Raw genomic sequence first — 23,043 nt, 5'->3', positions numbered from 1 at the left:
TCTGTTGTCTGAAGCAGCTAGGTTGCTAAGGAGGAGAAAGACAGCCTCTTAGGAAACAAATCACCAAGCTCTTTGTAGGTCAAAACCAATGCCTTGAACGGTAACTGAATGAATTGGTAGCCAAGGTGCATTACAACACTTTTATTTAGTGTGCTCACATGTGCCAAACACATAAGCATAGGCAAATGTGTTCTGCACTAGCTGAAGTTTACATGACTCAAATACAGAGGATTTAGTGTGCAAACTGATTAATAGAATGCATTACAGAAATTTAGTCTGAAGGTGTCAAAGAACACGATGTAATGGGGATGTCCACATCTTAAAACAATAATGGTAACCTATTTAGCACTTGATAAAGACAGGGTAGTATATAGTAATAAATATTTGTTCTAACAGAAACTTCATATGCAGTGGGGTATGTAACAGGACCTTCAAACTCCATATCTTGTTAACAAAAGGGAGCAGAAAAGGTGGTAAAGTGCGATGACAGTTCGTCCGACAGAACTTATTGCAGAACAGCAGTCATCAAATTCAAATACTTCTCTTTGTATCATTCATTAGAAAGCAAAGTGAACCACATGATCAGTAATCTCAAAGACAGCTGATAAATCTGAAAGCATCAGGGTGAAATCATGACCCTATTGAAATCAATGGGAGTTTTGCCATTGACTTCAGCAAGGCCAGAATATCTATCCCTCTATCCTTATGCATTGCTGTGGGGATATTGTATAACCCAGAATATGAGCAATAGACTATGTCTTACCCAATCCTCGAACCAAACTAAAAGGGTCAAGGAACTCCAGTTAGTACCAAAACTAATTTGCCATAATCTCCTTTCTATTCTTAATCATAAAGGGTATGTCTACACAGTAACATTATTTTGAAATAACTTAGTCTATGTCTACACAGCAGGCATTTATTTCAAAATAATGTTGAAATACTGTCAAGCTGGAGGACTTCTTACTCCTATTCCTGTAACCCACAATGAGGACTTCCTACTCCTACTGCTGTAACCCACAAGGAGTAAGGGAAGTTGGAGGAAGATTGCTGTATTTTGAAATAAGTGCTTTGTAGACACTCCCAATTTCAAAATAAGCTATTTCTAAATAAGGTACACAGTTGACGTAGCTCAATTTGTATAGCTTATCTCAAGGTGAGCCCTGCTGTGTAGATGCACTGAAAGGGAATGTTTGGAGTCCTTCTGTGTTTGGAAGAAGCAATCCTAGAAGACTAGTGTCTGAGGTTTTGTAAGTGGTACCGAAAATCAAGAATCAGGGTACCTCTAATTATCTAAGAGGATAATTAACTAGAGTTTCCTTTTCTTCCTTAGAATGAGATACACTAAAATGGTTTTGTAAACTGCTTCCCTCGCTGTAGTCATGAACTGGGTATTTTTTCATTGAGCTTTGCAATAATAACTTTTAAGCATTGCTTTTGAAATGTATTTTGTACTGCTTGAAAGCAAATACATGTTAGAAAAATGTTTCATTTGGCTAAATTTCTGCATTCCTTCTAGAGTAAATCATGTATAAAGGGATAGTTGCTGTGCCTTGTCAGAATGACAACAATGATAAAGAAACAAGATTTTTTGGATAGTATAGAATTGACAAGCTGGAGGAGGTGCAAAAGAGTATAATGTAAGAGGTCAGGGTAGGAGCTCTAAAAGGAAAGTTTGGTTCCCTTCTACAAATTTACCTAAAATACTTGTTACTGCTTTGGAAACGTGTCAACAATCCTAGTAGGAGGAAACTCAAATTCAAGTTGGCTGGGGCTGCAGCAGGCAGGGAGCCCAGCCTGCCTTGGGAGTGCTTCAAGGCTACTTAGGTAAGCGCCTCCGAGCCAGAGCCTGCCTCTGCCACCTCTGCCCCTCCTGACCCCAACTCTCTCCCCCAAGTCACCTTCCAAACTCTTTGGACCCCCTACCCCAGGTCACAACTCCCTCCCAGACCCTGAACCCCCTTCTACACCCCTCCCCCAGGCCAGACTCCTCTTCTGCACCCAAGCACCCCTCCCCCAGGCAGAATCGTCTCCTTGCACCCAAGCACCCTTCCAGATCCTGCACCCATTCCCAGGTCTCAACCCCCTCCTTCACCCAAACTCTCAGACCTCACACCATCTCCTGCACCCCAGTCCTTTATCCCATGCTACCTTCTGAACCCAACCTCCATCCTATACCCCGTATTCCCTCCACAGAAAAGTGCAGCCCTTGACCACTTTCCGAAAACTTGGAGTGGCCCCCCATCAAAAATTATTGCCTATCCCGGCCTAAGATGAAAAAGAAGACCATGTTCTAAAATCACTACAGAAATTGTACACAGTTAGCTGCATAATTTAATATTGAAAATAAATACAAACAAAATTAGTTTTTTTTTTTAAATCCTCCTTTCCGGTAAAGGAAGCACTATTGTATTTGTAGGCTGAGGGGAAAAAAGCTTAAATACATTTTCTAGAACAATATCTAGTTTACTAAATATGTTTAACAGTGTAATATAAGCAATGTATTTATATGCTATATTTTGTCCATTACGTCCAGTACAATAGTGTGACTTCCTTTGCCTTAATTCCTAAGTAACCAATCCACCATTTGGGGTTTTTTAGGGGGCATGTATAAGGGATGTAAAGCATATGAACAAATTTTACATATACATCTATTACAAAATAAATTATTCAAAAGAAGCCTGCTGCCTGTTCTTTTCTCTCCGGCTGTGTCTACATTGGCACCCCTTTCCGGAAAAGGGATGCTAATGAGACCAGTCGGAATTGCAAATGCCGCGGGGGATTTAAATATCCTCCACGGCATTTGCATGAACATGGCTGCCGCTTTTTTTCGGGCTCGGGGTTTTGCCGGAGAAAAGCGCCAGTGTAGACGGGATCTTGCGGAAAATAAGCCTTTTTCCGGAAGATCCCTTATTCCTACTTGAAAGGGGTTGAAAGTAGGAATAAGGGATCTTCCGGAAAAGGGCTTCTTTTCCACAAGATCCCGTCCAGACTGGCGCTTTTCTCCGGCAAAACCCCGAGCCGGAAAAAAGTGGCAGCCATGTTCATGCAAATGCCCTTGGGCATATTTAAATCCCTCGCGGCATTTGCAATTCCGACTGGTCTCATTAGCATCCCTTTTCTGGAAAGGGGTGCCAATGTAGACACAGCCTCCCTATTTTAAGTTAACAAGGTTACACACGGGGATTCAGACTTTGGGTCACAGTACTCCCAGAATATGTGTGCAAATTTATGAGCATATGTGCATAGCTAGTTTAGACTGCAGACCTGCAGCCACTTTGCTGCAGAATTCATCCCTGGGAGCAGAATTTTGCCCCATAATTTAAACTCCATTAAAACAAAAGTTTCTAGCCATCACGGTTATAAAGCATATGGTCAAATGCAGCAGTATCTTCCTAAGTATGCAGTTAGTCTGAAAAAGCAGCTCTGAAAAGTGGAACTGTGCTATTTACCCAAGTGAATTAATTCTTAAAGAGGAAAATGTACATTTCATTGTTCGTTAGTTTAACAGAAACATCCAGCAAATATGCTTTACTCCCTAATACTGCCCTGCTTCCCATGCTCTGTCAGTTGCTAGAAGTGACACTGTCCAACTGCCTTTCTATTAGGGTATGTCTACTCTGTGGGCTAAAGTCGAGTTAAGATATGCAACTCAGCTATGTTAATTGCGTAGCTGAAGTTGAAGTAGCTTAACTTGACTTTTGGCGCTGTCTACACAGCAGGAAGTCAAAGGAAGAACACTCTTCCTTCGACTTCCCTTACTCCTGTCAAATGAGGGTTACAGAATAGTGAAAGAAGAGGGACCTATGTCTTCAGTGGAATATGAAGCAATTAGTTGTCTTAAACAAGAGTATTTTTAATTTTTAAATGTATTGAACTTTTGAAGAAATAGGTTTGGGGTTTCAGAATTCTTGCTTTGGGAGTATTTCTCCCCCTCCTCCCCCCCCACAGCTTTTGATTTCTGTGTGGCAGTGATATTTGTTTCAACACCAGTTTCTAATGTGTTTACCTGGTTTAAAGTAATCCATTTTGAACCTGGAGGACACAAGGTGACACCCTAGGGCTGTGTCTACACTGGCATGAATTTCCGGAAATGCTTAAAACGGAATACTATTCCGTTTTCAGTTTTTCCGGAAAAGGAGTGTCTACATTGGCAGGCTGCTTTTCCGGAAAAGCGTCTGTGGCCAATGTAGACGCGCTTTTCCGGAAAAGAGCCCCGATCGCCATTTTCGTGATCGGGGCTTTTGTCCAGAAAAGACTACTGGGCTGTCTACACTGGCCCTTTTCTGGAACAGTGTTCCGGAATAAGGACTTATGCCCAAGCGGGAGCAGAATAGTTTTTCCGGAATAGTGGCTGATTTTGTACAGTAGAACATCGTTGCTTTTCCGGAAATTCAAGGGCCAGTGTAGACAGCTCGCAGCTTATTCCGGCAAAGCGGCTGATTTTCCGGAATAAGTGGCCCAGTGTAGACACAGCCTAGGCGTATGTCTCCTGAGAACTGGAAAAGATTCAAGGCTTTTGTGGAATCATCAGAGGGTACTGTACTGGGAAAAGTTTTAGCTAGCAGCAGAAATAGGGATCTACAAGAACAATTTCTGCCTCTCTCCTCCCAAGAATTCTTTTCCACTTACAGTTATGTCAGGAGTGCAAACTGTTATCCCCATGCTTCTGGCCCCTCTGTGGGTACTAGCAGGGGAAGAGAGATCAGGCCAGGAGCATGGAAGGGATGGGACAGCTAGGATTGCCAGTTTTGGTTGGATGTATTCCTGCACGTTTCATCATATGACATAATCTTTAATTAAAGATTAATCTTTAATTGCTGTGCATGCCAGGACAATCCTGGAGGGCTGGCAACCTTAGGAACAGCTAGAAGTTGGAGCAGGCTAGAGAAACAGGAGAGGAGTCTTAGGTACAGGTTGAATCTCTCTAGTCCAGCACCCTGGGGAACCAGAGAATTTGCTGAACCACAGGAGGTCAATACTGTCTAGCAGCATTACTAAGACTTCCAATGTTTAATGGGCTCTTAGAAGACATTTAAGGGTAAATTAGAGCTAAATAACAGCAAGGAACACTGAGAGCCAAGACTGGTGGCTGTAAACAAATGTATGGAACCATGGGAAACTTGTCCACACCCATGATAAGTGTACGCCCGGCTAACTAAAATCATGCCAGACCACATACAGTGCTGGACTAGAGTGGTTCAACCTCTCCTTCAGGGGAGGGAGAGGAAGAGAGAACAATAAGTAGGAAAAAGGCAGAGGTCAAGTTGGTTGGGGTGGAGCAGGAGTGGTAGGAGAGACATGCAGAGTATTAGTATCTACAGAGGTTTAAGGAGGTTCTTGTTTACATTTCAAAATAAAATCATGTATCTTCTTTTTACTTTAATAAAGGAATATCCTATGTTAATCTGGGAAACAGTATCTTGAACCCCAGTCCAGCAGTATTGTTCCACATACTGGTTAGTGCCTCTGCAAATAGCTGCCTTGGCTCCAGGACTGGGGTTTGTTTAGAATGGCAAAGGCCAGGTTGTCTCTGGCTCTTGTATGTGGAAACAGAACAGTACAAGCTCAAGCGGCTTTCCATATCTCCATCTTACATAACTTCAGCCCCTGCATAAAGGGAGCACAGGCACTGGTCCCACTTGGGGGTGCAAACTACCCTTAGGGTAGGAAGAGAAGGAGTATGTCCCTGTCTTCTTCTTAACACAGTCCTGAAGAACAAACTAGTTGAAAAACATGGAAGGTCCTGGAAGAACTGTGCCTCCCAGAGTGTACTCTGAAATGCTGTGTCTCCACTTCAAAATGTACACAATCTAGAGCTCTCTTCATTATGAGAAGTGCAGTGATACTATGCACTAAAAAATAATACAGTGTAGACAGTTGGTTATGTCACAAGGTTCAGCTACACAGCAACACTATTTCAAAATAACTAGCGTTATTCCGAAATAACTTAGTCCGCGTCTACACAGCAGGCAGTTATTTTGAAATAGTGTGAAAATACTGTCAAGCTGGAGTCTTACTGCAACTCCTGTAACCCTCATTGTACAAGGAGTAAGGGAAGTTGGCGGAAGAGTGCTCTATTTCAAAATAAATGATGTGCATACGCTCCCTATTTCAAAATAAGCTATTTTGAAATAAGCAATGCAATTGGTGTAACTCAATTTGTGTAGCTTATTTCAAGTTAAGTCCTGCTGTGTAGATGCACCCACAGGGATATTTGGATTGTTATTCTAATTACAGTCTTTAGCACTTTCACATTTCAAACCATATATAGGAATACTGCATGTCAATATCACAATTGAGCAGAATGGGGTACACTGTTTAGCTACACTATTTTATTACAAGATGATTTCCATTTTTTTTAAATAAATTCTTCAACTAATGCAGAAACATTTTAAACATTTCAGCATTGGATTGTGCAGGCTTGATGATTAGAGTTGCGAGTCCTTTATAATACAGGCAGTCCCCGGGTTACGTACAAGATAGGGACTGTAGGTTTGTTCTTAAGTTGAATTTGTATGTAAGTCGGAACTGGTGTCCAGATTCAGCTGCTGTTGAAACTGACCAGCAGCTGACTACAGGAAGCCTGAGGCAGAGCTGCTCTGACCCGGGCTTCCTGGAATCAGCCGCTGATCAGTTTCAACAGTGGCTGAATCTGGACGCCTGGAACAGAGCAGCTGGGGCGCTGCCGGGTAGGTCCCCGCAGCGCTGCACCTTGGCGCTGCGGGGACCAATCCGGCAGCACCCCAGCTGCTCTACCCCAGGTGTTCCCAAGTCAGCTGCTGCTGAAACTGACCAGCGGCTGACTACAGGAAGTCCGAGGCAGAGCTGCTCTGCCTCGGGCTTCCTGTAGTCGGCCACTGGTCAGTTTCAGCAGCAGCTGACTTGGGAGCACCTGGGGTAGAGCAGCTGGGGTGCTGCCGGGTTGGTCTAGTAGCGCCGAGGAGCGGCGCTGCGGGACCAACCCGGCAGTGCCCCAGCTGCTCTACCCCAGGCGTTGGCGAGAAAAGCCTGGTCTGCTGGGGCTGGGGGGGCGCACTAGCTGCGCCCCCCCACCCAGCAAACCAGGGAGATGCGGGCGGCGGGACTGCCGAGACGCGCCGCGGTCCCGCCACCCGCGTCCTCTGCGGCTTTGCTCCGCGTCTCCCTGGTCCCGCCACCCGTGTTTCCCTGGTCTGCTGGGGTGCCCCCCCCCCAGCAGACCAGGGAGACGCGGAGCAGCTTTTCTCGCCACGGAGGACGCGGGCGGCAGGACCGTAGCGCGTCTGGGCGGTCCTGCCGCCCGCGTCCTCTGCGGCGAGAAAAGCCCCGTTCGTATGTAGGGATCCGACATAAGTCAGATCCACATAACTCGGGGACTGCCTGTAGTACTTTAATGCTGGATCTTCCTTTTATAGGGACTGCAAATATGAAATCTGAAGATATTTTCCTTCACCAGAAGGTCAGAGAATGACTGGGTGCTTTTTTTGTTAATGCAAACATCATTAGAATAAAGCAAGTCACTATTATCAGTGATGGACAAAGATGCCCCCGTCAGTCCTTAACATCAGTTGCATGTGCGTGCGTAAACGTGTGTTTAAACATGAAAAAAGAAGCCAAAAAAGATTTCACTTTGTGGATATAATGAATATGATTTAAGTGAACGGCAGTAACAGTATTCTCCCCCGCCCCTGGGTAAATAGTCCAGGAAACTTCCTGTCATCCAATCACCTGTGGTTACTCTGCCTCCACCCCCAGGAGCCAGCCGCTCACATCTAACACACAGTTTTAAAGCAGATAGTTTGGTAAAATCACATAGAACTGTTCCTGTTCACATTTAAGGATACAGGACTTATTTGTAAAAAAGGCAGAAGCTTGGCCAACGGAAGATTGCATTGAATCACAAGGTTAGTGATAAATGTTCATGCTAAGAAACTCTTAAAAAAATAAGTTAGTTTCAGTACACATGAAGATTTTTAATATCCTGAAAAGAGTGTGGATTAAAGAGCACACTAAAACAAATTACTAAAGTTTTGTATGCTTTTGAAGAGAAAACCTGAGTCATGCAAATATAAAAGTACCATATCTTAGTGCCGTGTTTCTCAAACTGTGGGTCCCAACCTCCTGGGAGTCGCAAGCAACTTAGAAGGGGGCTGAAGCAACTTAGAGGGGGGTCACAGTATCACAAAGTTTGAGAAACCCCTCTCTTAGTGTATTAATTCTATTAATGTTCTCTAACTAGATTCCATACTGATCTCCTTTCAAATGTGTTAATCAAATAGAGATGATTTCCACATTAACTTAAACCATTTCTGTTTGAAAGTGGCTAAATGTTTGGGCATCTCTTCTGTTGTCTTGCTTTTCTTAAATATGATTTACATTGGTCTTTCTGCTTTTTATTTTTTAAGGATTAACAAATTCTGTGTGGTTCTTATAGCATCAGCATTTATAATACACAGATTTAAAAGTGCAATTGTTCATAAAAATCATTAATTGATATGTTAGTTTTGGGTATGTACAATATTTTGCGACTTTCAAATCTTTGTTTTCTTGATAATTTCATAGATGATAAAGGGAAACCAAAGTTATACATACCTTGTTGCCATGAAAGACAAATCAGTGTAAAATTGAATTAGGCCAAATTAACTAAAGATGATAGTAAGTTGTTGGAGAACATACTGGTACAGTTTATTTCAGGGTTTTTTTGTTTTGGTTTTTTGTTTCGTTTTGCTTTGTTTTTAAGGAAACAGAGGCTGAGGAAGGATTACATTTTTATCTGGAGGTTTCCCTATTTCTTTCATTTTGAATATTTGGGGTATTGAGCGCTGTAAAACAACATGTTTGATAGATGTGAACACTACTGTCTTTTTGAAAATAGCCAATCAGCTGTGGTATGTAAAATTATGTCAAGTCAGCAAAATATGTTTGAACAAAAAATAGAAGTACCAAAAAAGCTTTCTCTGCATGTATTAAGCATATATGTTAATAATAGAAGCAGATTTTGGACAGCTCACATTGCTTGCTTTGTATAGTACATAAAGTTGTCAGGTATATTATGGTTTTAAATAAAGCAAAACATAGAGTGAAATATTTTGAGAGCCTACCACAGGACAGTAATTAAATTGAAAGGTACGTCTTCTGGGGAGATTGGGGAGTGATTTGTAAATTTTATGTTATGTAATTAAATTAAAATTTTATTTCCCAGAATGAAGGCAGAGATTTCAATGTAAAATATAGCATGCAGTTGTTTTTCTGTAATGTAAAGACCCTGTCTATATACACTTATTGATTTTTAAAATTATTTATGAAGTTTCGCAACAAAATTAACACCAGTTCCTGAGACACTTTTGATGTTTTTGAAGGGTCAACTTTATTTAAGAGCTGTATGGAGACTTTGTGGAAGGAGATTTTGTATCCCATTTATCTGTAATAGTCAGAGGACCTGCTTGGATACAAATTATGGATGGTTTGATATTATGAATTCTCTATGTATATATCAAATTACAAATTCTAGTTGTCTTAGCAACATTTTGATTATAAGCCTGTTCTGTAGCCTCCATATTAAGTTGAAACACACACACAATAGGTGTCAACAGAAAATCTTGCACCCAGCAGAGGGCTAATAATGGATGGACATTAAACCTTAATGGTCACCCATTCAGATGGAAGCACCCTTGGACAGAAAGCAGACTGTCGCCCAGGGTAAACCAGTGGGGATTTCACATGCCTGATGACCAAGTAAAAAAGTACCCTGGTGGGCAACTATGATCACTTGATGGGGTTTGACACTGACTAGAGAGGTCACTTGATTCAAAGTGGGGAATTCGAAGCCTATAAAAGAAAGGAAAAACTGTGTAGCACTTTAAAGACTAACAAGATGGTTTAATAGGTGATGAGCTTTTGTGGGCCAGACCCACTTCCTCAGATCATATTCTGGCATGCCAATTCTCTTCCAGAATATGATCTGAGGAAGTGGGTCTGGCCCACGAAAGCTCATCACCTATTAGTAATAGAAATGTAGCTGTGTTAGTCCTTTTGTTTTAGCAAGATCAGGCTAACACAGCTACCTCTCTATTACTATAAAAGAAAGGGACTTTCAACAGCCATTTTAGAGAAGACTACAGAAACATATCTCTTCAGATCTATCAGCATAACTACTATGCAGCCATTGACTGTTTCCCCCAGGACCCTAGAAGATAGTGCCTGGAAGGAAATGTGCATGACAGTGAGCAGCAAAGCACTTAAGAGGTTATTTATCTGACTTATCCTTAGGCATACTTCAGAACAATTATTTAAAAGAAGGGTAAAGGCAATCGGGATGGAGTATTTGAAGGCTTTTTTTCTTTGTCTAGAAATTAATGAGAAAAGGAATCATTGGGCCTCATAAAAACTTTTAGATTACTAGGAAGAAGCAGGTTCTGAGAGATCCTGGTCTCATTCTCTTTCCTCCATGGCAGCTTCTCCTCTTTAGCTGCCTGCCTGAAGAAAGAGGGTAAGGGAAACAAGTTCCATAGAGGGCTGTTTATAGGAGCACGGGATGGGGTTTTTTTTTGGTTTGGAACTCTCCAGTGGCCTCTTTCATACCGAACTGCCAGTTCTCAAAATGGGTTAACCCAGTTTGGTGTTGGATAGGAGTGAATGATTGGCTGATGTGCGTCTTTACTCCTGCTAGAGGCTTGGGATTTGGCTTTTACACTGTAACTCAGGGTACGTCTACACTACAGCGCTAGTTCGAACTAACTTAGTTCGAATTAGTTAATTTGAACTAAGCTAATTCGAACTAACGCGTCTAGAACTAAAAACTAGTTCGAATTAGCAAGTCCACATTGAGTGGACCCTGAACGGGCTTAAGGATGGCCGGAAGCAGTGCCGGCAGGGCATCAGAGGAGGACTTAGAGCGTGGAGATGCTGTCTCAGGCTAGCCGAGGGCTGCGCTTAAAGGGTCCCGACCCCCACCCCGGACAGACAGTTCTCAGGGGTTCCCCGCTTGCAAAGCAGTCCTGGCTTGGATTGCCCGGAGTACCCACACTGGGCACATCACACCACTCGGCCATCAGCCCGGCTGCACTTGCCGCAGGCTGCCATCTGGGGAGAGGGGGCAATCGGGGGGCTGCAGGAGAGCTTCCACTCCCAGAAGCCCGCAGAGCCAGCCCAGTCCTCCCCATCGGGGGCTCATACCCCATTCCTCCCTCACCTCCTTCCACTTACCCTTCCCTAGCCCCCCTTCTTATTGATGTACAAAATAAAGATAACGTTTCTTCCAACATTGACTCTGTCTTTATTGAACAAAACTGGGGGAGACTGGGAAAAGGAGGTGGGAGAGGGGAAGAGAAAGGCTGGGAGAGGGGAGGGCAACTAACATGATCAGGGGTTGGGAACAGGTCCCAGATGAAGAGAGGCTACAGAGACTGAGACTGTTCAGCTTAGAAAAGAGGAGATGGAGCGGGGACAGGATAGAGGTCTCTAAAAGCAGGGGTTGGGTGGAGAGGGTGCATTCAGAAAAGTTCTTCCCGAGTTCCCATAAAGAAGGCCTAGAGGACACCAAAGGAAAGGAATGGGTAGCAGGCTTGAAACTAGTAAGAGACAGTTGTTCTTCCCAAAGCAAATAGTTAACCTGTGGAACTCCTTGCTGCAGGAGGCTGTGAAGGCTACAACTAGAACAGAGTTTAAAGGGAAGTGAGATCAAGTCATGGAGGTTGGGTCCATGGAGTAGTCTTAGCCAGGGGGTAGGAGTGGTGTCCCTGCCCAAAGTTTGTGGAAGGCTGGAGAGGGATGGCACGAGACAAATGGCTTGGTCACTGTCTTCGGTCCATCCCCTCCAGGGTCCCTAGGGTTGGCCGCTGTCGGCAGACAGGCTGCTGGGCTAGATGGACCTTTGGTCTGACCCAGGACGGCCATTGTAAGCTCAGGGCTCAGGGTCGGGGGTCTCAGTGGACCCCCTTGATTTTCATGCACACCTGCTCCTGGGTGGCCAGGCTGGCAGCTATCCTGCCCTAGACGGCCACTTTCCTGTGCCTAGTGCGGAGATCGTGGACAAGGTCCACGATGTCCGCACTAGCCCAGGAAGGTGCCCGCCTCTTGCAGTCCAGGGCAAGCTCCTGGGAGCCGCCAGCCTGGTCCCGGGAAGAGGGGGTGGGCTGGGGAACATCGGGTGGGTGGCTCTGTGCTGTGCCAGGTGCAGGGTCTGCTGGCTGGGTGCTGGCAGGCTTGCATCTGGCACGGGCACCGTAGCCAGCCCGTGCCCCTTTAAGGGGTCCGGGGCCGGGAGCGGGGCAGACGAGTTTCCCTGGTGTTGGCCAGAGTGGCCACCAGGGAAAGCTGGGGAGGGCTAGCCTCCCACTAGTTCGAATTAAGGGGCTACACACCCCTTAATTCGAACTAAGCGCTCCGCTAGTTCGATTCAAATTCGAACTAACGGAGTGCTAGTGTAGCGGCTATGAATGTTAGTTCGAACTAACGTCCGTTAGTTCGAACTAACATTGTAGTGTAGACATACCCTCAGTTGCACTTATATAGTACTCATGGCAAACATGTCTGCTGGAAAAATTCTTAAGTTATACACAATCATCTTGTTGAAATACTGCCTCCAACTGTGGTCTTGTTTACTCTTTCTTACATGCTTAAAAGGGGCAGGCTTAAGGAAGAATTTTAGATGGAGATTCCTTTTAGCCATAGTGCTGCAGAAGGTTGTAAAAACCATTCAGGGCATTTCCTATCACCCAATTTTGCAAAGTCAAAGGTTCATGTCCTTCAGAATGTAGTGTAAACTAGCATGTCTTCATTAGGGAGCCTACTGTTGACTCATACAGCGAGGCACCATGAGCAGCTTTGCATTCTGAGTTAAGCTCATGGGGAATGTCTACACTACAAAGTTAATTCGAACTAACAGCTGTTAGTTCAAATTAACTTTGATAGGCGCTACACTAGCGATCCGCTAGTTCGAACTTAATTCAAACTAGCGGAGGGCTTAATTTGAACTAGGTAAACCTCATTCTACGAGGACTAATGCCTAGTTCGAATTAACTAGTTCCAATTAAGGGCTGTGTAGCCACTTAATTCGAACTAGTGGGAGGCTAGCCCTTCCCAGGTTCTCCTGGTGGCCACTCTGGCCAACACCAGGGAAACTCTTCTGCCCCCCTCCCGGCCCCGGAGCCCTGAAAGGGCCACGGGCTGGCTACAGTGTTTGTGCCAGTTGCAAGCCTGCCAGCACCCAGCCAGCAGACCCTGCACCTGCCACAACATGAGCCAGCCACCCGATGCCACCCAGCCCTCCTCCTCTTCCCAGGACCAGGCTGGCGGCTCCCAGGAGCCTGCCCGGGGCCGCAAGAGGCGGACACCCGCTTGGTCAGGTGCGGAGATCGTGGACCTCATCCAGGTTTGGGGGAAGCCTCCAATGTCCACCATCTCCACTCTAGCTACAGGAACACGGCTGTGTACAGCCGCATGGCTGCCAGCCTGGCCGCCAGAGGCTACCAGCGGAGCTGGGAGCAGGTCCGCTGCAAAATTAAGGACCTGCGGCAGTCGTACTCCTGGGCCTGCCAGCCAGGGGCCGACCCGGAGGCATGCCCCCACTTTGAGACCCTGGACCTCATCCTGGGGGCTCACGCCGTCCATGTCCCCCGGGTGGTGATCGACCCCGGGGCAGAGGGACCCGTCCTGGACACCGAGGAGGAGGAGCCGGAGGATGCCGAGAGCCAGGAGCCTGCTGGGAGCCTGCCCAGGACCCAGGACCCCCAAGGAACCCCACAGAGCACATCGCCTGTGTTGTCCAAGGCCGGGGAGGGCTCCACATGTGAGTACCATCATGCTCCCCTTATGTGTACAGGGGGTGGGGGGAGAGGGAGCCCAGGGACCGTGCGCCTGGGCCTTGCCCACCATGGAGCAGCAGCTGGGTGTCATGCAGGGGCCCTGGCCTTGCAGGGGGGGGCTGGGTTTCACCCACCTTGTCCCCAGGGAGAATTGACCGCTGCTTTTGTTTCACCACAGCCGCAGCACCTGGGACTGCAGGGCGCACCACCCCACCTGCAACAGCCACCCATGCCCGGGCCAGCAGGCGTGCCAGGAACCAGGAGGACTACCAGCGGCGGCACTTCCAGTTCCTGGAGCAGCTGCTCCGCAACCAGGAGCACTGGGTCCGGGAGGACCTTCGGCTGTGCCAGCGGAGTTTGGAGGCGCCGGAGGAGCAGGGCCGTGCCCTCAGAGGCCACCTCCAGACCCTGGTCGACCAGTTCCTGCCTCCTCCTGCTCCAGCTCCTGCGGCTGTCCCAGCTCTCGCTACTCCTCCTGCCCCTGCTCCTCCTGCCCCTGCTGCCCCTGCTCCCCCTCCCGCTTCCTCCACACCCCCCGTCCCTCCTGCCCCACCCTCCACACTCATTCCCCCCCGATACCCCCGCACCCGCAGTGCTGCGAGACAGGAGAGCCAGCCGGACCCCCAACCCTGCGCTTTCCCTTCCCTTCCTCCCCTTCCACCCCCTTCCAGCTCCCTCCTCCCAGGTTTCCCCCTCCCTGCTCCCACCTTCACTCCTCCCTCTCCCCACCCCAGTTATGTAAAATAAAAAGAGGTTTTTTTGGCCAAAACAGGTGTTTTTATTTGTCATTAGGAAGGAGGGTTAGGGAGAGGAAAGGGGAAGGGTGGGAGGGTGGAAGAAGGCCCCAGTGGGGCATGCAGGGAGAGTTCAGTCCTCCTCCTCCACCTGGAAGCTCTCCCGCAGGGCTTCCCGGATCCGGACGGCCCCCCGCTGGGCTTCCTGGACGGCAGCGGTGCGGGGCTGAGCGTAGTGGCCAGCCATGCGGTCAGCCTCAGCCATCCAGGCTGGCAGGAAAGCCTCCCCCTTCGCTCGCACAAATTGTGCAGCACACAACATGCTGCCACCACGGGAGGGATGTTGTGCTCTGCGAGGTCGAGACGGGTGAGGAGGCATCTAAATCGGGCTTTCAGTCGCCCGAAGGTCCCCTCAATCATGATGCGGGCCTTGGTCAGCATCGCATTGAAGGCCTGGCGGGAGGGGTTGAGGTGACCCGTGCAGGGCTTCATGAGCCAGGGCTGTAGGGGGTAGGCCGCATCCCCCACCAGGCACATGGGCATGTCCACGTTACCGACCCTGATGTGGCGGTCGGGGAAGAAGTCCCGGCCTGCAGCCTCTGGCACACGGAGGAGTTGCGGTACACCCGTGCGTCATGTGCCTTGCTGGACCAGCCCACATTAATGTCTGTGAACTGTCCCCGGTGGTCACACACGGCCTGCAGGAGGACGGAGAAGTACCCCTTTCGGTTCACGTACTGGGAGGCCTGGTGTTCCGGGGCACAGATGGGGATGTGCGTCCCATTGATGGCCCCCCTGCAGTTGGGGAAGCCGAGGGCGCCGAACCCCCGAATGACGGTGTCCAGGTCGGTGAGGCGGACCACCCTGCGGAGCAGCACCCGGTTGATGGCCTTGACCACCTGCAGAGAGACACAGCAAAGAGTGAATCACTGGGGCGCCCAGGTGGCTGGGAGTGTTCGTGCCCTGGCAGTGCCCCGCGCCCCACTCCCGGAAGCAACCCCCCCCCGGGCGGCATGTAGTACGGCCAGGACAGACCGACCCCTCCGGTGCGGGGCACTTTCGCCTCCTCCTCCCCCTCCCCCCCGTTTTCCCTGGGGCGGCCCATCCCCTCCTTGAAGCTCCCCTCCCCCCTGGCCCAGTGGTTGGCGAGTGCCGCTCCGACGGTGGATCTCCCCACGGCGAACTGGTTCCCGATGGATCGGTAGCTGTCCGGTGTGGAGAGCTTCTAGAGGGCGATGGCCACACGCTTCTGGAGGGGGATGGCGGGCCTCATGCAAGTGTCCCTTCTGCGCAGAGCAGGGGCGAGCCATTCGGGAATGAGAGGAATAAGAGATCCTCCGGAAAAGGGCTTTATTCCGGAGGATCGCGCCAGTCTAGACGCTTTTTTTCCGGCTTTTCCCCAAGCCGGAAAAAAAGCGGCGGACATATTTATTTAAATCCGCGGGGGATATTTAAATCCCCCGCGGATTTCCCTATGCTGACTTACCTGCTTTGCATCCCTTTTCCAGAATTTGGGGCCAGTCTAGACGTAGCCCCAGTGTCTACTGGGTTCAAAACTCTACTTCAGGTGGTCCAGGGGCCTACGTCACCAGCATCCCAGAATGCACTCATCTATCCTCCCCCTTGCATGACATCAGCAGGAGGCAGTCCGCTCTTGTTTTTTTTATCCATAGCAGGGTGAACATAGAGCCAGTGTGCAGGAAAGCATCATCATGCGCATGTGTGTTGTGATGCGCCTCAGGGCACTGTGCTTCAAGAGTGTACGTATGTTGTTCCACCAGAAAGAGCACAAGGATGGAGCTCAGCGTAGCACTGAGCCCCTGCTCAGACAAGGCCTGGCACTCATGCTGGCGCATCTGCCAGTCAATCCTCTGGATACAGTGCAATTCTGGGTCTGGCGCTCAGAGACGAGTTTAGACTGGTGGGGCTGCATTGTGATGCAAACGTGGGATGATCATCATTGGCTGTAAACTTCTGCCTGCGCGATGCTATATAACTAGAACTGTGCAAATGGCTTTTCCTTGCCCTAAGGCACCAGGATACCCATATGAGACCTGCTTTGACCATGGAGAAGTACGTGGTAATTACCCTATGAAAGCTTGCTACACCAGACAGGTGCTACTTAGATCTCACGGTGGGGAGATCTATAGTTGGATCTGTTGTCATAGAACATCAATACATCAATAACGTTCTGCTACACAGGATTCTGACTCTGGGAAACGTGGACACCATAAGGGATGGTTTTGCCGCGATGGGCTTCCCTAACTGCAGTAGTGCCATAGATGGCACATACATCCCCTCAGGGCTCCTGAACACTTTGCCACAGAATATATCAACCGCAAGAGGTACTTCTACATGGTGTTGCAGGTACTCGTGGATAACAAGGGCATTGACATCATCATGGGATGGTTGGGAAAGGAGCATGATGTGCACATCTTTTGGAACGCCTGCCTCTTCTGAAAGATGCACACCAGAATTTTTTTCCCTGACCAGACAATCAGAAATGGAGAGGTGGACATGCCAATAGTGATCCTGGGCGACATAGCCTACCCCTTGCTCCCATGGCTCATAAAGCCCTACATGGGCAACCTGGACCCCAGCAGGGAGGAGTTCAATAACAGATTGAGCAAGTGCAGAATGGTGGTGGCATGTGCATTTGGATATTTAAAGGGGTAGGTCAGGAGTCTCTTGATTCACCTGGACCTCAGTGAACGCAACATTCCCTTTGTACTGGCAGCACGTTGTGTACTCCATAACATGTACAAGAACAAGGAGAAACTTATCTGGCAACGTAGGGGGTTAAGGCAGAGCACCTAGCCAGAGAGTTTGAGCAGCTGAACACCAGCGCAATTAGGAGAGCACAGCAAGGAGTAGTGCAAATCAGAGATGCCTTGAAAAATAGTTTTATGCAAGGCCTCTTTTGAAACTCTTCCAGGTGGCTCTCCACAAGTTCTCCCTGGATTCCCTGTGTTTCCCTTTAATCACCCACCTCACCACTGCAGTTCAACCAATAAAGAGGCTGTTGTTCAATGAATGAAGAGGTAGCCCAATACCATACCTCAGCACTGCCTTTCAATGAGGAGATATATTCCTCCTTCGGAATACTGGTGTACTCCTCAACGGCATTGCACAAAGATCCCTTCAGTCAGGAGGGAGAGTGATTTTTGGAATTTTGTAGCCTAACTCCCTATATTACATAGGTCAAGGAAGTGCTGCAACCTCGCCTGACATTCATTCTTAAGGGGGTCTCTGAATTTCATCTGAACCAATTGACCAACCTGCTGGTCTTTTTCCTGAAGCCGCATTTGGTTCAGGCTATGTCTAGACTGCAGGCTTCTTTTGGAAAAAGCTTTTCCAGAAGAGAGTGTCCACATAGCCAAAGTGCATGGAAAAAGTGATCTGCTTTTTCGAAAGATATCATCCACACTGATTGGATGCTTCTCACATTTAAGCTGTGATTACTGTGGACAGTGGCCACCTTTTTCCTCTTTCCTCCTCTTCCGAAAGAACTCCCTCTTCTTCCTTGAGCAGTGTCCCGTGGGTGCTCCACTGTAGGTGTCGGGCTTGTCCCGGCACTGCAGGTCGGAGATCTTTTCCAGCCGTAGTCTGCCGGGCTGCGCATGCGCCAAGTGCGGCTTGTGGCTTTTCGCGCCATTTGAGTGTGTGCGGTCCGGCTCCCGCCAGTTCCTCCTGACCGTCCTCGGCCGTGGACAGACTGATCACTCTCTTGTCAACTCCTGTTATATAGAGACACAGAGAGAGCTTATTCTTAGTCTTTATATATGGTTATAAGTTTTAGTTATAGTTCTTAGTTATTATAGTTAATAGTTTCGTTTTTTTTTTTAAATTTCTTCAATAGTTATTACTTTCTGTAAATAGTTCAATGCCTGGGTTTAAAAAATGTGGCGAGTGCTGCGAGGCAATGCCTGCTTCCGACGGCCATTCTCTGTGTATCAGGTGTCTCGGGGAAGGCCACATACCCCAAAAATGTCGCCATTGTTCAAAGCTCACAGCCAAAGCAAGAAGAGATCGGGACATGCGATTGAAGATCCTCTTATTTGACAAAGCCCTGCAGCCCCAAGCCCAACAACCGAAGGGGCATTTAGAACAAACCAAGAAGATGAAGAAGAGACCATCTCCAGCACGATCCCTTCCACCTTCACGGGTGAGCGTTGGCAATAAGCCAGGGACCTTGGCGGCATCTGTCACACGCGGCGCTGCAGAGCCAAAAGACAGCCAAAGTAAGTCGGCTCCAAGCCCCTCCATATCGGGCTCCACAGTCTCAGCCGTTCCCTCGGTCTCCAAACTGCCTCCAGGGACCTCCACGGCGCCGAGAACCTCTCCCAGTGCGGGACACTCCTCAGAACCGAGCCGCTCCCTGACACCGACTCACTCCTTGACGTGGGCTCCAGCACCGAGCCACTCCTCAGCATAGGAGTGATCGTCAGCACTGACTCATACTCTGGCACGATCGCCAGTTCAGAGCCGCTCTTCGCCCCGGGCACATATGGCACCGAGACGTTCCTCGCCTCTAAGACAACCGGCACTGAGACCACCAGCACAGAAACGCTCTGTGACACCTGAGCGACCTTCGTCTCCTACAAGCTCCCTGGCACCGAGTCGATCGTCAATGCCGAGGAGTCTTTCAACTTCTTCACACTCACCGGCAACAAGACACCGATCACCAGTGAGGCGTTTGCCGGTGCCGAAACGTCTCTCTCTGCTGAGACGTTTTCCAGCACCAAGTTGTCCTTTGGCACTGGACCGATCGTCGGCACAGAGGCGTCCCTCTCTATCAAGGCATTCGCTGGGACTGAGACGTCCCTCCCCTTTGAGACGCTCTCCAGAACCAAGGCAATCCTCTCCCTCCAAACGCCACTTGGGACCATCACGATCGCTGGCACCGACACGCTCTACATTGGCACGCCCCTCGGTATTGGAGGGCACTTCGGCACCATCTTCTTCAGTACCAGTGGAGATAATTCCTCATACAGCACTCTCCACTCCAACTTCCTCTCCACTGGAACAGTTGTTGGCATTACCTACCCATCACAGAACCAAGAAACTACTTTCTATGTCACCAAGCCCAGAATTCTCGCCTGAAGTACGGTCACCATCCCCAGAGTACTCTGGGTACTCCCGTACTGGCCATGCTTCTCCACAATCAGGACATCACTACCGTCATGATCGTCGGTCATCCAGCTATACCACCTATTATAGAGAGAGGTCACGGACTCCAAGATCACCCACGCTTTTAACCTATTCTGACTATTATAGACGGTACTGGTGTTCCGCATCGCCCTATCATCACCATAGGTCGTCGTTTCATCACCACTGGTTGCCTCATGTGCACTCCCGTTCCTCTCTTACCGGGGAGCATCCTGCTCCTCCCCCATCTTCAAGACCACCAACTCCGTCAGGGTCTCCTTCACACACTCGAGCCACACAACAACTTCTTCCCACTCAAGATCCTGAACTGAGGACGTGACCTACTATATGCGTTCTCCCCCACACCTTTCAATACCCAGAGTCGTGGAGAAAATTATCCGAGATGGAGCCACGGTGATCCTAATAGCCCCCTCTTGGCCACAGCAGATGTGGTATCCTTACCTCCATCGTCTGTCGATACGTCCTCCATATCCTTTACCGATACAACACGATCTGCTTTCACAGAATCACCGCTCCCTACTCCATCCGCAGGTAGACCATCTCGCACTGACAGTGTGGTACCTAGTTGGTTCCAACAGTCAGAAATAGCATGTTCGCAATCTGTCAAACACATATTACTAAACAGTAGAAAATCATCTACACCAAACATTTTGACACGGGGACCAGTAAATCCATTCACGAACTTTTGGAGTACCAGTAACATTCATTTGCATGTTTGCATATTCATTAATCAAATGATGAATATTCAAATAAGTTGTTTCTGATCCTCTCAAAGCCCCCAGTGCCAGCTTCAGCAAAGCTTTTGATATGGTCACCCACAATATTCTTGCCAGCAAGTTAAGGAATATGGATTGGATAAATGGAGTGTAAGACAGACAGAAAGCTGGTTAGATCAGGGTTCCCCAACCTTTTTACTTTAGTTGGAACCCTTTTTTTTCAATACTGTTTTTTGCAGCCCAAAAATATAAACACATAGAAAACAAACTGAGAAAATACCAGACATATAGCATGTCTGGTATTTTCTCATTAGGTAAGTTTTATTATTACTAGATGTATCAGTTTGTAGTTTCGAACTGCCTGGCTGGTAAATGTGCTCAGACTGCATGAGTGTGTCTACCAGCCAGACAATTCGCAACTACAGAGAGGGTGTGGAGGGGGGGCGCAATAGAATCCCCGGGCTGGACTCACTCGTGGTTTATGGGGGAGGAAGGGGGAAAGAGGGGCAGTGCCCGGAGGTCCGCATGTGGCCGGGTCAGTCCCGCTCCCCACTGGCCGATTTGATCCTCCCGCTGCGCCTCTGGGCAGCCCCACTTCTCCCAGTCCCCTCCCAGACAGCCAGTTCTCCCCCGCTTCTCCTCCCAATCTCCCTTGGCCAGTCCCGCTGCCTGCATCCAGCCCTGCTTCCAGCAGCCGCTTCTTCCCCTGCCCATGTTCCCCGGCCAGCTCCCTACCCCCGACCTCGCACCCCCCCGGCAGCCCTGCTTATGCCAGCCCCCCAATCTCTCACAGACAGCCCTGATGCCCCAGGCAAGCCCTGCTTCCAGCAGCCGCTTCTCCTCTACTCCTCCTCCCAATCTCCTCTGGCCAGCTCCCTGCCCAGCTCTGCTTCTGCCGGCTGCCCCTCCCCCAATCTCCTTGGCCTGCCCTGATTCCCCTGTCCAGTGCTGCTTCTTATGGCCGGCTCTCCCCTCCTCCTCCTCCTCTTCCCCGCCTGCACCACACAGGCACTCTGGGAGCCCGGAACACCCCGGCAACCACTTTTTTCCTGCAGCCCGGTACCGGGCCACGGCCCATAGTTTGGGAAACGCTGATCTATGCGAACTACTTACTTCTCAAAATGGTCTCACTTCTCATCATGGTGCTTCCAAATCGGCCTGGATCCAAGTTCTGCACCAATACAGTGCATCCTAGACTACCTGGTGCATCTCAAAAATTTTGGCCTGACCTGTGCTTCCATTAAAGTACATGTTGCCGCAATAACCGCCTTTCACCAACCTGTCAGTATTCTCCCATCTGATAATGAAAAGGTTCCTGAAAGGAATGGCCAACTTGTATCCACATCATACCCAACCTGCAGACCCTTGGGATTTTGAAATGGTCCTGAATGCTTTGACGTGCAAACCTTTTGAACCGTTAGCAACGTGTGACCTTAATAACCTATCCAGGAAGGTCATTTTCTTGCTGGCAATTATCTCTGCAAGGAGAGTCGGCGAACTAGCTGCTCTATCAACCTCACCTCCCTATACGATATTCACCCACCAAAGAGTGATATTGAAACCGCAACCGCGTTTTCTCCTCAAAGTGATCTCCCGTTTTCACATCAACAAGCCTATAGTTTTGCCTATCTTCCACCCCAAACCACACCCTTCACCTGAGCATTCGCGCCTACACACTTTGGATGTCAGACAAGTGCTGGCCTTCTATATCAAAAGAACCAGACCCTTTCAAAAGGCAGACTCACTACTAATATCGATAGCAGAATGCTCTAAGGGCCATCCATTGTTCACGCAACGCATCTCCTCCGTTATTGTGCAGTGTTTAAGGAGTTGCTATAACCTGCGAAACAAACCACTGTCCACTCGACTCGGGCTGTTGCAATGTCCACTGCTTTCCTCAAGGGAGTTCCATTGAGAGATATTTGTAGGGCTGCCACTTGGTCTTCCAACTTAACCTTCGCTACACATTACGCCATCCCCAATCTCCTAATACCAGATTCAGCGGTGGCGTCAGCGGTGTTATCCACGGTTATGGCACATTAGCTCTGACCCTCCTCCATTCGTGAGCTACTGCTGTGCATCCACCTACAGTGGAGCACCCAGGGAACACTGCTCGAAGAAGAAGAAGAAGTTACCTTGTGCAGTAACGATGGGTTCTTCGAGATGCATGTCCTGTGGGTGCTCCATGACCCGCCCTTCTCCCCTCTTCGGAGTGTCTCTATTTTATGTCTTTCAGATCAAGAGGCAGCAGGAACTGGCGGGAGCCGGACCGCGCGCACTCAAATGGTGCGAAAAGCCACGAGCTGCACTTCGCGCACGCGCAGTCCGGCAGACTACAGTTGGAAAAGATCTCTGATCTGTGGTGCTGGGACAACACCGACACCTACAGTGGAGCACCCAGGGACACACATCTCGAAGAACCATCGTTACTGCACAAGGGGAGTAACTTCTTCTTCCCTGTCCACACGCATCTTTTTCTGAAAGAGCTTTTTCAGAAAAAGGCTTCTTCCTTATTGTCACAGTCTGCGCCTGCCCTCAGATCTACAGCCGTGTCATCATTGGGGTCAAGGCATAAATGCCCATCTCCCCTCAACCCCGAAGTGCTCCACCCTCTACCGTGGAGTACCCAGTTCATAAGGT

The 23,043-nt window shown here is 48.7% G+C and overlaps 1 protein-coding gene across 9 annotated transcripts in view; it reads left to right on the top strand.

Annotated features, from left to right (window-relative positions):
- The window catches only part of SLC7A2 (solute carrier family 7 member 2), a 106,921-nt gene that overhangs the window by 45,438 nt on the left and 38,440 nt on the right, over positions 1–23,043 (top strand). Inside the window, exon 1 of one of the 9 annotated variants that reach the window (XM_075931180.1) lies at positions 7,415–7,883. The exons of 7 other annotated variants lie outside the window; for them this stretch is intronic. The gene's annotated coding sequence lies outside the window, so the exon portion shown is untranslated. Of the gene's footprint in view, positions 1–7,414; positions 7,884–23,043 lie in introns of those variants that run through there. One more of the 9 variants, XM_075931181.1, reaches the window with a different exon arrangement.

Source organism: Pelodiscus sinensis, chromosome 5 (genome assembly GCF_049634645.1).
Source record: "Pelodiscus sinensis isolate JC-2024 chromosome 5, ASM4963464v1, whole genome shotgun sequence".
In the NCBI taxonomy this organism is placed as follows: domain Eukaryota; kingdom Metazoa; phylum Chordata; order Testudines; family Trionychidae; genus Pelodiscus; species Pelodiscus sinensis.
The sequence above is the reverse complement of the archived record's forward strand: the minus strand, read 5'-3'. Positions and strand labels throughout refer to the sequence as shown.